The 16,046-nt window shown below is 56.1% G+C and overlaps 9 non-coding genes across 9 annotated transcripts; all 9 read right to left on the bottom strand.

The window, feature by feature from the left end:
- Nucleotides 1-754: 754 nt before the first annotated feature.
- Nucleotides 755-846, bottom strand: LOC136119550 (small nucleolar RNA SNORD116). Its single transcript, XR_010655535.1, has one exon. It is a non-coding gene; the product is annotated as a small nucleolar RNA SNORD116 (small nucleolar RNA).
- A 2,435-nt stretch (nt 847-3,281) lies between these two features.
- LOC136119611 (small nucleolar RNA SNORD116) lies at nt 3,282-3,374 on the bottom strand. Its single transcript, XR_010655589.1, has one exon. It is a non-coding gene; the product is annotated as a small nucleolar RNA SNORD116 (small nucleolar RNA).
- Nucleotides 3,375-4,552: 1,178 nt separating this feature from the next.
- On the bottom strand, nt 4,553-4,644 carry LOC136119548 (small nucleolar RNA SNORD116). Its single transcript, XR_010655534.1, has one exon. It is a non-coding gene; the product is annotated as a small nucleolar RNA SNORD116 (small nucleolar RNA).
- Nucleotides 4,645-7,079: 2,435 nt separating this feature from the next.
- On the bottom strand, nt 7,080-7,172 carry LOC136119622 (small nucleolar RNA SNORD116). The gene has a single exon (XR_010655599.1). It is a non-coding gene; the product is annotated as a small nucleolar RNA SNORD116 (small nucleolar RNA).
- Nucleotides 7,173-8,350: 1,178 nt separating this feature from the next.
- On the bottom strand, nt 8,351-8,442 carry LOC136119556 (small nucleolar RNA SNORD116). The gene has a single exon (XR_010655540.1). It is a non-coding gene; the product is annotated as a small nucleolar RNA SNORD116 (small nucleolar RNA).
- A 2,435-nt stretch (nt 8,443-10,877) lies between these two features.
- On the bottom strand, nt 10,878-10,970 carry LOC136119621 (small nucleolar RNA SNORD116). The gene has a single exon (XR_010655598.1). It is a non-coding gene; the product is annotated as a small nucleolar RNA SNORD116 (small nucleolar RNA).
- Nucleotides 10,971-12,148: 1,178 nt separating this feature from the next.
- On the bottom strand, nt 12,149-12,240 carry LOC136119547 (small nucleolar RNA SNORD116). Its single transcript, XR_010655533.1, has one exon. It is a non-coding gene; the product is annotated as a small nucleolar RNA SNORD116 (small nucleolar RNA).
- A 2,435-nt stretch (nt 12,241-14,675) lies between these two features.
- LOC136119619 (small nucleolar RNA SNORD116) lies at nt 14,676-14,768 on the bottom strand. The gene has a single exon (XR_010655596.1). It is a non-coding gene; the product is annotated as a small nucleolar RNA SNORD116 (small nucleolar RNA).
- Nucleotides 14,769-15,949: 1,181 nt separating this feature from the next.
- On the bottom strand, nt 15,950-16,041 carry LOC136119546 (small nucleolar RNA SNORD116). Its single transcript, XR_010655532.1, has one exon. It is a non-coding gene; the product is annotated as a small nucleolar RNA SNORD116 (small nucleolar RNA).
- Nucleotides 16,042-16,046: the final 5 nt, after the last annotated feature.

The following is a 16,046-nucleotide window of genomic DNA, read 5'->3' as shown; positions in this document are numbered from 1 at the left end:
ACGGGCACAACAAGGGAAAGTGTGTTCCGGGATCCCTAGGGCCACCGTCCATCTATCCACCCACCAGTAAACCTGCGGGCTTAGCCAGCCATCACACGTGTCTTTTTCACTCGGCTTGATATTCTCTCTCCCCCGGGATCCCAATGTGTCACGGAAAGATGCCAGAGCCACGCCTCACCAGAGAAGCCTGCCGTGACTAAGATTGACTAAGGCCTTTTCTAGCCCCTTCACGCAGCACACACAAGCAGGACACAACCCGAGGAGGAGCCGTCAGCTTGGCCAACCTCCCGGGGACAATGGCCCATTGGATTTCTCCTCTCATCACGAGAAACCTAAACTGCATCTGGTCGCCCAAGGAACACATGACAAGGAAGCCTGCCTTAGGCCAGGAATCCTGCTCTCACCCTGAGCATAGACTTCCCTTTCTCTGAGGGCACAAGGCAACGAGTAGCCGGTGGCGGCAGCCTGTAGAACTCAAGTGCAGTCGAATGGACCACCAACGGTTCACGCTTCCTTTCCTATCCGCATGCTCGTCCGTGGCAGGGGACAGAAGCCCTGGCTCGACCAAGGAACCCAGAGACGGCACGCTGTCCCCAGCCTTCCCGCATGGATTGGCATCCCAGGCTCCTTTCCCAATGGCTCTTCTCCCCATGAGACGGCCACAACCCTCAACTTGAACAACGTGGCTGTGGACTCTCACGGCAGCAAACGCGACGTCAACCTCTCCCTCCTTTCCTTTTGGGAGCTACGTGCTGGACCTCAGTTCCAATGAGGAGACGGTAGTGGTTTCTCACTCATTTTGTTCAGATTTCCAAGGAATGCATTAGTGGGGGTCATCATCGATCCAAGCACATGCTCAAACGCTGGACGTGGAAAGTTGCAGATTCCACCATGGGACACCCATCGAGCTGAATCATGTCAGCATATGCAAGCGGCCAGAGCCGAGCCATTGGAGCAGGAAATGCAGCCAGTTCTCAGGGCGTCGAAGCTCGTGCTCCCCGAGAAAAGGTCGGAAGGTGAGGGTATAGCCCCGTTGCACAGGTTCCCGTGGTGAAACCTCTAGGTTTTAGCACAGAAGTGCTGCTTACCGCAACAAGGGTTAAATCAGGATCCTCGTGGAATGCACCCCAACACCCTTGCGAGACTCCTCCTCCTCACTTCACCGGGAAGCGCGGATTATACGGATGGCCCCAGGTTGCTCTGCTGCTGGAATTCCTTTCTTGGCATTCCACCTGGCTTGGGGTGAGAGAACACACGCGTCAGTGAGGAGGGTGCACGGGGGCACCGAGGGAAAGGGCGATACCACCCAGCGATGAGTACTCTATCTCCCCTCAACATTTCACTTGCTGCCCATCTTGCCTGTGTGCCTGCAGGCAAATGTGAAAGCAACGTAGAGCAGACGCCTTCAGGGCCTGTGGCCATCGGGAGAAAGAGCCCCGCTGTCCAACCACCCCCTGCTCTCAGGCCCTGCAACTCCTCTCCTGAGCACTCTCCCCTCCAGCACAGGAAAAGGATGTCTTCCTCAACCCCTGAGACCCCGTCAGGGCAACTGTGCCCCCTCAGACTAAGAGTCAGTGCCCTGCAGGTGAACTCATCCGCCCTTGGCACATATGCTTCCACTAAAAGGATGCGCACTGAAGGGGAACAGATCTTCCACAAGGGAAGGGCCCTTGGCCGAATATGACGGCCTCCATCAAAAGGGGCTCGTAGGGACCTGGGACAAAGGGTACGTGAGGAACGCCTGGACTGATCAAGGGAGACTCACCAGCAGGCATACTTCCCGGCCTGCTGTTAAGACAGATGACCTAACCTTGGCCCACACACAAAGTTTATGGCATGCGAACCATTCCGATGCCTAGCGCGGCGGGGAAAACACTTGCAGCCTGATGGCGTGGGAGCCATTCCAGTGCGCAAAGTGGCGGAGCAAAGAGTTACAGCCATTGGGCCACCTGCAGTGGTGGCTGGCACTTTCGCACTCTGGGCCCGTCGGTGACGTGCCCTCGGAGAAACCGTGAGGCCCAGGTCTTCTAGAAGCAACGTGTTACCCACAGCCGTGCAATGAGAGAACCCAGCCAACAGCCTAGACACTTGAACCGCTATGACTTGTCTGGCCTGTGGCCAGGCACGCCGGATATCACAGTCTGGACGCACCAGCGGGTGGCAGGAAAAATGACCCCCGCACCACACATCCTCTCCTGCCCTTAAAGCTGTAGCTGTTCCTCGGCAGCCAACTCCCTTCTTTCCGCCTAGTTGTGCCCAATGACCTCCGGGAAGATCTGCAATCCTCAGGGATCGCTATGTGGGCTGGGTGTATTAAAGATGCTGGGCTGTACTGAGGAACACCTTCACATCTTCAACACAGGGGGAACGTGGACAGACAGGGACAAACACCTCACGGCCTCCAAATCCTCCCCCATGAGAAGAAACCATACTGTGCCACGAAGGCAACCATTCGCTAGCACGGGGACCCGCCATGAAGTTACTCGAACAAGGAGAGGAAAAGGGCGGGACAGTCCACAAATGAGCTCCCGTGTTCCCTCTCTACACATGCCTCCAAACGCTCCATGGATTCTGTCGAGCTCTCCACCCACCAGTAAACATGTGGGCTTTGCCAGCCGTCTCACGTGTCTTTTTCACTCACCTTGCCCTTCCCCCTCCATGGGGATCCCAACGTGTCACGGAAAGATGCCAGAGCCACCCCTCACCAAAGAAGCTTGCTGTGACTTATCTTAACTAAGGCATTTTCTAGCCTCTTCACAGAGCACACACAGGCCGGACACACCCCGAGGAGGAGCCATCAGCTTGGCCCACCTGCCGGGGACAATGGCCCATTGGATTTCTCCCCTCATCAGGAGGAACCTAAACTGCATCTGGTCTCCGAAGCAGATCGTGTCAAAGAAGCCTTCCCTAGGCCAGGAGTCCTGCTCTGACCATGGGCAGAGAGACTTGTTTCTGTGAGGGCGCAAGGCAACGACCAGACGGTGGGGGCGGCTTGTAGAACTCAAGTACAGGCGAGAGGACCACCAATGGCTCGCACTTCCTCTGCTACCCACATGCTTAACAGTGGCAGCGGACAGCAGTCCTGGCTAGACCAAGGAGCCCACAGACGGCACGCTCTCCCTAGGCTTCCCACCTGAATTGGCATCCCAGGCTCCATTCCCAGTGGCTTTTCTCCCCATGAGATGGCCACAGCCCTCCACTTGAACAACGTGGCCGTGGACACACACAGCAGCACATGCAATGTGAACCTCTCCCTACTGTCCTTATTGGAGCCACATGCTGGACCTCAGTTCCAATGAGGTGACGGTAGGGGTTTCTCACTCATTCTTTTTCAGATTTCCGGGGAATACACTTGTGGGAGTCATCGTCGATCCAAGCACATGCTCAAACCTTGGACATGCAAAGTTGCAGATTCCATCACGGGACGGCCAGCGAGCTGAATCAGGTCAGCAAACAGAAGCGGCCAGTGTCGAGCAATGGAGCAGGAAATGCAGCCAGTTCTCAGGGCATCAAAGCTCGTGTTCCCCGAGAAAAGGCCAGCAAGTGAGTGTGTCTCCCCTTTTTCAATTTACCGTAGCCAAACCTCTAGGTTTTAGCAAAGAAGTGCCGCTTACCGCAACAAGGTTTAAACCAGGATCCTCACGGAATGTGCGCCAACACCCCTGCAAGACTCCTTCTCACTTCACCGGTCATCACGAATTATACGGATGGCCCCAGGCTGCTCTGCTGCTGGTACTCCTTCCTTGGTATTCCACCTGATCCGGGCTGAGAGAACACACGCGTACTTGAGGAGGGTGCACGGGCGCAACAAGGGAAAGTGTGTTCCGGGATCCCTAGGGCCACCGTCCATCTATCCACCCACCAGTAAACCTGCGGGCTTAGCCAGCCATCACACGTGTCTTTTTCACTCGGCTTGATATTCTCTCTCCCCCGGGATCCCAATGTGTCACGGAAAGATGCCAGAGCCACGCCTCACCAGAGAAGCCTGCCGTGACTAAGATTGACTAAGGCCTTTTCTAGCCCCTTCACGCAGCACACACAAGCAGGACACAACCCGAGGAGGAGCCGTCAGCTTGGCCAACCTCCCGGGGACAATGGCCCATTGGATTTCTCCTCTCATCACGAGAAACCTAAACTGCATCTGGTCGCCCAAGGAACACATGACAAGGAAGCCTGCCTTAGGCCAGGAATCCTGCTCTCACCCTGAGCATAGACTTCCCTTTCTCTGAGGGCACAAGGCAACGAGTAGCCGGTGGCGGCGGCCTGTAGAACTCAAGTGCAGTCGAATGGACCACCAACGGTTCACGCTTCCTTTCCTATCCGCATGCTCGTCCGTGGCAGGGGACAGAAGCCCTGGCTCGACCAAGGAACCCAGAGACGGCACGCTGTCCCCAGCCTTCCCGCATGGATTGGCATCCCAGGCTCCTTTCCCAATGGCTCTTCTCCCCATGAGACGGCCACAACCCTCAACTTGAACAACGTGGCTGTGGACTCTCACGGCAGCAAACGCGACGTCAACCTCTCCCTCCTTTCCTTTTGGGAGCTACGTGCTGGACCTCAGTTCCAATGAGGAGACGGTAGTGGTTTCTCACTCATTTTGTTCAGATTTCCAAGGAATGCATTAGTGGGGGTCATCATCGATCCAAGCACATGCTCAAACGCTGGACGTGGAAAGTTGCAGATTCCACCATGGGACACCCATCGAGCTGAATCATGTCAGCATATGCAAGCGGCCAGAGCCGAGCCATTGGAGCAGGAAATGCAGCCAGTTCTCAGGGCGTCGAAGCTCGTGCTCCCCGAGAAAAGGTCGGAAGGTGAGGGTATAGCCCCGTTGCACAGGTTCCCGTGGTGAAACCTCTAGGTTTTAGCACAGAAGTGCTGCTTACCGCAACAAGGGTTAAATCAGGATCCTCGTGGAATGCACCCCAACACCCTTGCGAGACTCCTCCTCCTCACTTCACCGGGAAGCGCGGATTATACGGATGGCCCCAGGTTGCTCTGCTGCTGGAATTCCTTTCTTGGCATTCCACCTGGCTTGGGGTGAGAGAACACACGCGTCAGTGAGGAGGGTGCACGGGGGCACCGAGGGAAAGGGCGATACCACCCAGCGATGAGTACTCTATCTCCCCTCAACATTTCACTTGCTGCCCATCTTGCCTGTGTGCCTGCAGGCAAATGTGAAAGCAACGTAGAGCAGACGCCTTCAGGGCCTGTGGCCATCGGGAGAAAGAGCCCCGCTGTCCAACCACCCCCTGCTCTCAGGCCCTGCAACTCCTCTCCTGAGCACTCTCCCCTCCAGCACAGGAAAAGGATGTCTTCCTCAACCCCTGAGACCCCGTCAGGGCAACTGTGCCCCCTCAGACTAAGAGTCAGTGCCCTGCAGGTGAACTCATCCGCCCTTGGCACATATGCTTCCACTAAAAGGATGCGCACTGAAGGGGAACAGATCTTCCACAAGGGAAGGGCCCTTGGCCGAATATGACGGCCTCCATCAAAAGGGGCTCGTAGGGACCCGGGACAAAGGGTACGTGAGGAACGCCTGGACTGATCAAGGGAGACTCACCAGCAGGCATACTTCCCGGCCTGCTGTTAAGACAGATGACCTAACCTTGGCCCACACACAAAGTTTATGGCATGCGAACCATTCCGATGCCTAGCGCGGCGGGGAAAACACTTGCAGCCTGATGGCGTGGGAGCCATTCCAGTGCGCAAAGTGGCGGAGCAAAGAGTTACAGCCATTGGGCCACCTGCAGTGGTGGCTGGCACTTTCGCACTCTGGGCCCGTCGGTGACGTGCCCTCGGAGAAACCGTGAGGCCCAGGTCTTCTAGAAGCAACGTGTTACCCACAGCCGTGCAATGAGAGAACCCAGCCAACAGCCTAGACACTTGAACCGCTATGACTTGTCTGGCCTGTGGCCAGGCACGCCGGATATCACAGTCTGGACGCACCAGCGGGTGGCAGGAAAAATGACCCCCGCACCACACATCCTCTCCTGCCCTTAAAGCTGTAGCTGTTCCTCGGCAGCCAACTCCCTTCTTTCCGCCTAGTTGTGCCCAATGACCTCCGGGAAGATCTGCAATCCTCAGGGATCGCTATGTGGGCTGGGTGTATTAAAGATGCTGGGCTGTACTGAGGAACACCTTCACATCTTCAACACAGGGGGAACGTGGACAGACAGGGACAAACACCTCACGGCCTCCAAATCCTCCCCCATGAGAAGAAACCATACTGTGCCACGAAGGCAACCATTCGCTAGCACGGGGACCCGCCATGAAGTTAATCGAACAAGGAGAGGAAAAGGGCGGGACAGTCCACAAATGAGCTCCCGTGTTCCCTCTCTACACATGCCTCCAAACGCTCCATGGATTCTGTCGAGCTCTCCACCCACCAGTAAACATGTGGGCTTTGCCAGCCGTCTCACGTGTCTTTTTCACTCACCTTGCCCTTCCCCCTCCACGGGGATCCCAACGTGTCACGGAAAGATGCCAGAGCCACCCCTCACCAAAGAAGCTTGCTGTGACTTATCTTAACTAAGGCATTTTCTAGCCTCTTCACAGAGCACACACAGGCCGGACACACCCCGAGGAGGAGCCATCAGCTTGGCCCACCTGCCGGGGACAATGGCCCATTGGATTTCTCCCCTCATCAGGAGGAACCTAAACTGCATCTGGTCTCCGAAGCAGATCGTGTCAAAGAAGCCTTCCCTAGGCCAGGAGTCCTGCTCTGACCATGGGCAGAGAGACTTGTTTCTGTGAGGGCGCAAGGCAACGACCAGACGGTGGGGGCGGCTTGTAGAACTCAAGTACAGGCGAGAGGACCACCAATGGCTCGCACTTCCTCTGCTACCCACATGCTTAACAGTGGCAGCGGACAGCAGTCCTGGCTAGACCAAGGAGCCCACAGACGGCACGCTCTCCCTAGGCTTCCCACCTGAATTGGCATCCCAGGCTCCATTCCCAGTGGCTTTTCTCCCCATGAGATGGCCACAGCCCTCCACTTGAACAACGTGGCCGTGGACACACACAGCAGCACATGCAATGTGAACCTCTCCCTACTGTCCTTATTGGAGCCACATGCTGGACCTCAGTTCCAATGAGGTGACGGTAGGGGTTTCTCACTCATTTTTTTTCAGATTTCCGGGGAATACACTTGTGGGAGTCATCGTCGATCCAAGCACATGCTCAAACCTTGGACATGCAAAGTTGCAGATTCCATCACGGGACGGCCAGCGAGCTGAATCAGGTCAGCAAACAGAAGCGGCCAGTGTCGAGCAATGGAGCAGGAAATGCAGCCAGTTCTCAGGGCATCAAAGCTCGTGTTCCCCGAGAAAAGGCCAGCAAGTGAGTGTGTCTCCCCTTTTTCAATTTACCGTAGCCAAACCTCTAGGTTTTAGCAAAGAAGTGCCGCTTACCGCAACAAGGTTTAAACCAGGATCCTCACGGAATGTGCGCCAACACCCCTGCAAGACTCCTTCTCACTTCACCGGTCATCACGAATTATACGGATGGCCCCAGGCTGCTCTGCTGCTGGTACTCCTTCCTTGGTATTCCACCTGATCCGGGCTGAGAGAACACACGCGTACTTGAGGAGGGTGCACGGGCACAACAAGGGAAAGTGTGTTCCGGGATCCCTAGGGCCACCGTCCATCTATCCACCCACCAGTAAACCTGCGGGCTTAGCCAGCCATCACACGTGTCTTTTTCACTCGGCTTGATATTCTCTCTCCCCCGGGATCCCAATGTGTCACGGAAAGATGCCAGAGCCACGCCTCACCAGAGAAGCCTGCCGTGACTAAGATTGACTAAGGCCTTTTCTAGCCCCTTCACGCAGCACACACAAGCAGGACACAACCCGAGGAGGAGCCGTCAGCTTGGCCAACCTCCCGGGGACAATGGCCCATTGGATTTCTCCTCTCATCACGAGAAACCTAAACTGCATCTGGTCGCCCAAGGAACACATGACAAGGAAGCCTGCCTTAGGCCAGGAATCCTGCTCTCACCCTGAGCATAGACTTCCCTTTCTCTGAGGGCACAAGGCAACGAGTAGCCGGTGGCGGCGGCCTGTAGAACTCAAGTGCAGTCGAATGGACCACCAACGGTTCACGCTTCCTTTCCTATCCGCATGCTCGTCCGTGGCAGGGGACAGAAGCCCTGGCTCGACCAAGGAACCCAGAGACGGCACGCTGTCCCCAGCCTTCCCGCATGGATTGGCATCCCAGGCTCCTTTCCCAATGGCTCTTCTCCCCATGAGACGGCCACAACCCTCAACTTGAACAACGTGGCTGTGGACTCTCACGGCAGCAAACGCGACGTCAACCTCTCCCTCCTTTCCTTTTGGGAGCTACGTGCTGGACCTGAGTTCCAATGAGGAGACGGTAGTGGTTTCTCACTCATTTTGTTCAGATTTCCAAGGAATGCATTAGTGGGGGTCATCATCGATCCAAGCACATGCTCAAACGCTGGACGTGGAAAGTTGCAGATTCCACCATGGGACACCCATCGAGCTGAATCATGTCAGCATATGCAAGCGGCCAGAGCCGAGCCATTGGAGCAGGAAATGCAGCCAGTTCTCAGGGCGTCGAAGCTCGTGCTCCCCGAGAAAAGGTCGGAAGGTGAGGGTATAGCCCCGTTGCACAGGTTCCCGTGGTGAAACCTCTAGGTTTTAGCACAGAAGTGCTGCTTACCGCAACAAGGGTTAAATCAGGATCCTCGTGGAATGCACCCCAACACCCTTGCGAGACTCCTCCTCCTCACTTCACCGGGAAGCGCGGATTATACGGATGGCCCCAGGTTGCTCTGCTGCTGGAATTCCTTTCTTGGCATTCCACCTGGCTTGGGGTGAGAGAACACACGCGTCAGTGAGGAGGGTGCACGGGGGCACCGAGGGAAAGGGCGATACCACCCAGCGATGAGTACTCTATCTCCCCTCAACATTTCACTTGCTGCCCATCTTGCCTGTGTGCCTGCAGGCAAATGTGAAAGCAACGTAGAGCAGACGCCTTCAGGGCCTGTGGCCATCGGGAGAAAGAGCCCCGCTGTCCAACCACCCCCTGCTCTCAGGCCCTGCAACTCCTCTCCTGAGCACTCTCCCCTCCAGCACAGGAAAAGGATGTCTTCCTCAACCCCTGAGACCCCGTCAGGGCAACTGTGCCCCCTCAGACTAAGAGTCAGTGCCCTGCAGGTGAACTCATCCGCCCTTGGCACATATGCTTCCACTAAAAGGATGCGCACTGAAGGGGAACAGATCTTCCACAAGGGAAGGGCCCTTGGCCGAATATGACGGCCTCCATCAAAAGGGGCTCGTAGGGACCCGGGACAAAGGGTACGTGAGGAACGCCTGGACTGATCAAGGGAGACTCACCAGCAGGCATACTTCCCGGCCTGCTGTTAAGACAGATGACCTAACCTTGGCCCACACACAAAGTTTATGGCATGCGAACCATTCCGATGCCTAGCGCGGCGGGGAAAACACTTGCAGCCTGATGGCGTGGGAGCCATTCCAGTGCGCAAAGTGGCGGAGCAAAGAGTTACAGCCATTGGGCCACCTGCAGTGGTGGCTGGCACTTTCGCACTCTGGGCCCGTCGGTGACGTGCCCTCGGAGAAACCGTGAGGCCCAGGTCTTCTAGAAGCAACGTGTTACCCACAGCCGTGCAATGAGAGAACCCAGCCAACAGCCTAGACACTTGAACCGCTATGACTTGTCTGGCCTGTGGCCAGGCACGCCGGATATCACAGTCTGGACGCACCAGCGGGTGGCAGGAAAAATGACCCCCGCACCACACATCCTCTCCTGCCCTTAAAGCTGTAGCTGTTCCTCGGCAGCCAACTCCCTTCTTTCCGCCTAGTTGTGCCCAATGACCTCCGGGAAGATCTGCAATCCTCAGGGATCGCTATGTGGGCTGGGTGTATTAAAGATGCTGGGCTGTACTGAGGAACACCTTCACATCTTCAACACAGGGGGAACGTGGACAGACAGGGACAAACACCTCACGGCCTCCAAATCCTCCCCCATGAGAAGAAACCATACTGTGCCACGAAGGCAACCATTCGCTAGCACGGGGACCCGCCATGAAGTTACTCGAACAAGGAGAGGAAAAGGGCGGGACAGTCCACAAATGAGCTCCCGTGTTCCCTCTCTACACATGCCTCCAAACGCTCCATGGATTCTGTCGAGCTCTCCACCCACCAGTAAACATGTGGGCTTTGCCAGCCGTCTCACGTGTCTTTTTCACTCACCTTGCCCTTCCCCCTCCACGGGGATCCCAACGTGTCACGGAAAGATGCCAGAGCCACCCCTCACCAAAGAAGCTTGCTGTGACTTATCTTAACTAAGGCATTTTCTAGCCTCTTCACAGAGCACACACAGGCCGGACACACCCCGAGGAGGAGCCATCAGCTTGGCCCACCTGCCGGGGACAATGGCCCATTGGATTTCTCCCCTCATCAGGAGGAACCTAAACTGCATCTGGTCTCCGAAGCAGATCGTGTCAAAGAAGCCTTCCCTAGGCCAGGAGTCCTGCTCTGACCATGGGCAGAGAGACTTGTTTCTGTGAGGGCGCAAGGCAACGACCAGACGGTGGGGGCGGCTTGTAGAACTCAAGTACAGGCGAGAGGACCACCAATGGCTCGCACTTCCTCTGCTACCCACATGCTTAACAGTGGCAGCGGACAGCAGTCCTGGCTAGACCAAGGAGCCCACAGACGGCACGCTCTCCCTAGGCTTCCCACCTGAATTGGCATCCCAGGCTCCATTCCCAGTGGCTTTTCTCCCCATGAGATGGCCACAGCCCTCCACTTGAACAACGTGGCCGTGGACACACACAGCAGCACATGCAATGTGAACCTCTCCCTACTGTCCTTATTGGAGCCACATGCTGGACCTCAGTTCCAATGAGGTGACGGTAGGGGTTTCTCACTCATTTTTTTTCAGATTTCCGGGGAATACACTTGTGGGAGTCATCGTCGATCCAAGCACATGCTCAAACCTTGGACATGCAAAGTTGCAGATTCCATCACGGGACGGCCAGCGAGCTGAATCAGGTCAGCAAACAGAAGCGGCCAGTGTCGAGCAATGGAGCAGGAAATGCAGCCAGTTCTCAGGGCATCAAAGCTCGTGTTCCCCGAGAAAAGGCCAGCAAGTGAGTGTGTCTCCCCTTTTTCAATTTACCGTAGCCAAACCTCTAGGTTTTAGCAAAGAAGTGCCGCTTACCGCAACAAGGTTTAAACCAGGATCCTCACGGAATGTGCGCCAACACCCCTGCAAGACTCCTTCTCACTTCACCGGTCATCACGAATTATACGGATGGCCCCAGGCTGCTCTGCTGCTGGTACTCCTTCCTTGGTATTCCACCTGATCCGGGCTGAGAGAACACACGCGTACTTGAGGAGGGTGCACGGGCGCAACAAGGGAAAGTGTGTTCCGGGATCCCTAGGGCCACCGTCCATCTATCCACCCACCAGTAAACCTGCGGGCTTAGCCAGCCATCACACGTGTCTTTTTCACTCGGCTTGATATTCTCTCTCCCCCGGGATCCCAATGTGTCACGGAAAGATGCCAGAGCCACGCCTCACCAGAGAAGCCTGCCGTGACTAAGATTGACTAAGGCCTTTTCTAGCCCCTTCACGCAGCACACACAAGCAGGACACAACCCGAGGAGGAGCCGTCAGCTTGGCCAACCTCCCGGGGACAATGGCCCATTGGATTTCTCCTCTCATCACGAGAAACCTAAACTGCATGTGGTCGCCCAAGGAACACATGACAAGGAAGCCTGCCTTAGGCCAGGAATCCTGCTCTCACCCTGAGCATAGACTTCCCTTTCTCTGAGGGCACAAGGCAACGAGTAGCCGGTGGCGGCGGCCTGTAGAACTCAAGTGCAGTCGAATGGACCACCAACGGTTCACGCTTCCTTTCCTATCCGCATGCTCGTCCGTGGCAGGGGACAGAAGCCCTGGCTCGACCAAGGAACCCAGAGACGGCACGCTGTCCCCAGCCTTCCCGCATGGATTGGCATCCCAGGCTCCTTTCCCAATGGCTCTTCTCCCCATGAGACGGCCACAACCCTCAACTTGAACAACGTGGCTGTGGACTCTCACGGCAGCAAACGCGACGTCAACCTCTCCCTCCTTTCCTTTTGGGAGCTACGTGCTGGACCTCAGTTCCAATGAGGAGACGGTAGTGGTTTCTCACTCATTTTGTTCAGATTTCCAAGGAATGCATTAGTGGGGGTCATCATCGATCCAAGCACATGCTCAAACGCTGGACGTGGAAAGTTGCAGATTCCACCATGGGACACCCATCGAGCTGAATCATGTCAGCATATGCAAGCGGCCAGAGCCGAGCCATTGGAGCAGGAAATGCAGCCAGTTCTCAGGGCGTCGAAGCTCGTGCTCCCCGAGAAAAGGTCGGAAGGTGAGGGTATAGCCCCGTTGCACAGGTTCCCGTGGTGAAACCTCTAGGTTTTAGCACAGAAGTGCTGCTTACCGCAACAAGGGTTAAATCAGGATCCTCGTGGAATGCACCCCAACACCCTTGCGAGACTCCTCCTCCTCACTTCACCGGGAAGCGCGGATTATACGGATGGCCCCAGGTTGCTCTGCTGCTGGAATTCCTTTCTTGGCATTCCACCTGGCTTGGGGTGAGAGAACACACGCGTCAGTGAGGAGGGTGCACGGGGGCACCGAGGGAAAGGGCGATACCACCCAGCGATGAGTACTCTATCTCCCCTCAACATTTCACTTGCTGCCCATCTTGCCTGTGTGCCTGCAGGCAAATGTGAAAGCAACGTAGAGCAGACGCCTTCAGGGCCTGTGGCCATCGGGAGAAAGAGCCCCGTTGTCCAACCACCCCCTGCTCTCAGGCCCTGCAACTCCTCTCCTGAGCACTCTCCCCTCCAGCACAGGAAAAGGATGTCTTCCTCAACCCCTGAGACCCCGTCAGGGCAACTGTGCCCCCTCAGACTAAGAGTCAGTGCCCTGCAGGTGAACTCATCCGCCCTTGGCACATATGCTTCCACTAAAAGGATGCGCACTGAAGGGGAACAGATCTTCCACAAGGGAAGGGCCCTTGGCCGAATATGACGGCCTCCATCAAAAGGGGCTCGTAGGGACCCGGGACAAAGGGTACGTGAGGAACGCCTGGACTGATCAAGGGAGACTCACCAGCAGGCATACTTCCCGGCCTGCTGTTAAGACAGATGACCTAACCTTGGCCCACACACAAAGTTTATGGCATGCGAACCATTCCGATGCCTAGCGCGGCGGGGAAAACACTTGCAGCCTGATGGCGTGGGAGCCATTCCAGTGCGCAAAGTGGCGGAGCAAAGAGTTACAGCCATTGGGCCACCTGCAGTGGTGGCTGGCACTTTCGCACTCTGGGCCCGTCGGTGACGTGCCCTCGGAGAAACCGTGAGGCCCAGGTCTTCTAGAAGCAACGTGTTACCCACAGCCGTGCAATGAGAGAACCCAGCCAACAGCCTAGACACTTGAACCGCTATGACTTGTCTGGCCTGTGGCCAGGCACGCCGGATATCACAGTCTGGACGCACCAGCGGGTGGCAGGAAAAATGACCCCCGCACCACACATCCTCTCCTGCCCTTAAAGCTGTAGCTGTTCCTCGGCAGCCAACTCCCTTCTTTCCGCCTAGTTGTGCCCAATGACCTCCGGGAAGATCTGCAATCCTCAGGGATCGCTATGTGGGCTGGGTGTATTAAAGATGCTGGGCTGTACTGAGGAACACCTTCACATCTTCAACACAGGGGGAACGTGGACAGACAGGGACAAACACCTCACGGCCTCCAAATCCTCCCCCATGAGAAGAAACCATACTGTGCCACGAAGGCAACCATTCGCTAGCACGGGGACCCGCCATGAAGTTAATCGAACAAGGAGAGGAAAAGGGCGGGACAGTCCACAAATGAGCTCCCGTGTTCCCTCTCTACACATGCCTCCAAACGCTCCATGGATTCTGTTGAGCTCTCCACCCACCAGTAAACATGTGGGCTTTGCCAGCCGTCTCACGTGTCTTTTTCACTCACCTTGCCCTTCCCCCTCCACGGGGATCCCAACGTGTCACGGAAAGATGCCAGAGCCACCCCTCACCAAAGAAGCTTGCTGTGACTTATCTTAACTAAGGCATTTTCTAGCCTCTTCACAGAGCACACACAGGCCGGACACACCCCGAGGAGGAGCCATCAGCTTGGCCCACCTGCCGGGGACAATGGCCCATTGGATTTCTCCCCTCATCAGGAGGAACCTAAACTGCATCTGGTCTCCGAAGCAGATCGTGTCAAAGAAGCCTTCCCTAGGCCAGGAGTCCTGCTCTGACCATGGGCAGAGAGACTTGTTTCTGTGAGGGCGCAAGGCAACGACCAGACGGTGGGGGCGGCTTGTAGAACTCAAGTACAGGCGAGAGGACCACCAATGGCTCGCACTTCCTCTGCTACCCACATGCTTAACAGTGGCAGCGGACAGCAGTCCTGGCTAGACCAAGGAGCCCACAGACGGCACGCTCTCCCTAGGCTTCCCACCTGAATTGGCATCCCAGGCTCCATTCCCAGTGGCTTTTCTCCCCATGAGATGGCCACAGCCCTCCACTTGAACAACGTGGCCGTGGACACACACAGCAGCACATGCAATGTGAACCTCTCCCTACTGTCCTTATTGGAGCCACATGCTGGACCTCAGTTCCAATGAGGTGACGGTAGGGGTTTCTCACTCATTTTTTTTCAGATTTCCGGGGAATACACTTGTGGGAGTCATCGTCGATCCAAGCACATGCTCAAACCTTGGACATGCAAAGTTGCAGATTCCATCACGGGACGGCCAGCGAGCTGAATCAGGTCAGCAAACAGAAGCGGCCAGTGTCGAGCAATGGAGCAGGAAATGCAGCCAGTTCTCAGGGCATCAAAGCTCGTGTTCCCCGAGAAAAGGCCAGCAAGTGAGTGTGTCTCCCCTTTTTCAATTTACCGTAGCCAAACCTCTAGGTTTTAGCAAAGAAGTGCCGCTTACCGCAACAAGGTTTAAACCAGGATCCTCACGGAATGTGCGCCAACACCCCTGCAAGACTCCTTCTCCTCACTTCACCGGTCATCACGAATTATACGGATGGCCCCAGGCTGCTCTGCTGCTGGTACTCCTTCCTTGGTATTCCACCTGATCCGGGCTGAGAGAACACACGCGTACTTGAGGAGGGTGCACGGGCACAACAAGGGAAAGTGTGTTCCGGGATCCCTAGGGCCACCGTCCATCTATCCACCCACCAGTAAACCTGCGGGCTTAGCCAGCCATCACACGTGTCTTTTTCACTCGGCTTGATATTCTCTCTCCCCCGGGATCCCAATGTGTCACGGAAAGATGCCAGAGCCACGCCTCACCAGAGAAGCCTGCCGTGACTAAGATTGACTAAGGCCTTTTCTAGCCCCTTCACGCAGCACACACAAGCAGGACACAACCCGAGGAGGAGCCGTCAGCTTGGCCAACCTCCCGGGGACAATGGCCCATTGGATTTCTCCTCTCATCACGAGAAACCTAAACTGCATCTGGTCGCCCAAGGAACACATGACAAGGAAGCCTGCCTTAGGCCAGGAATCCTGCTCTCACCCTGAGCATAGACTTCCCTTTCTCTGAGGGCACAAGGCAACGAGTAGCCGGTGGCGGCAGCCTGTAGAACTCAAGTGCAGTCGAATGGACCACCAACGGTTCACGCTTCCTTTCCTATCCGCATGCTCGTCCGTGGCAGGGGACAGAAGCCCTGGCTCGACCAAGGAACCCAGAGACGGCACGCTGTCCCCAGCCTTCCCGCATGGATTGGCATCCCAGGCTCCTTTCCCAATGGCTCTTCTCCCCATGAGACGGCCACAACCCTCAACTTGAACAACGTGGCTGTGGACTCTCACGGCAGCAAACGCGACGTCAACCTCTCCCTCCTTTCCTTTTGGGAGCTACGTGCTGGACCTCAGTTCCAATGAGGAGACGGTAGTGGTTTCTCACTCATTTTGTTCAGATTTCCAAGGAATGCATTAGTGGGGGTCATCATCGATCCAAGCA

The sequence above is a fragment of the Phocoena phocoena genome, chromosome 2, assembly GCF_963924675.1.
Source record: "Phocoena phocoena chromosome 2, mPhoPho1.1, whole genome shotgun sequence".
In the NCBI taxonomy this organism is placed as follows: Eukaryota; Metazoa; Chordata; class Mammalia; order Artiodactyla; family Phocoenidae; genus Phocoena; species Phocoena phocoena.
The sequence above is the reverse complement of the archived record's forward strand: the minus strand, read 5'-3'. Positions and strand labels throughout refer to the sequence as shown.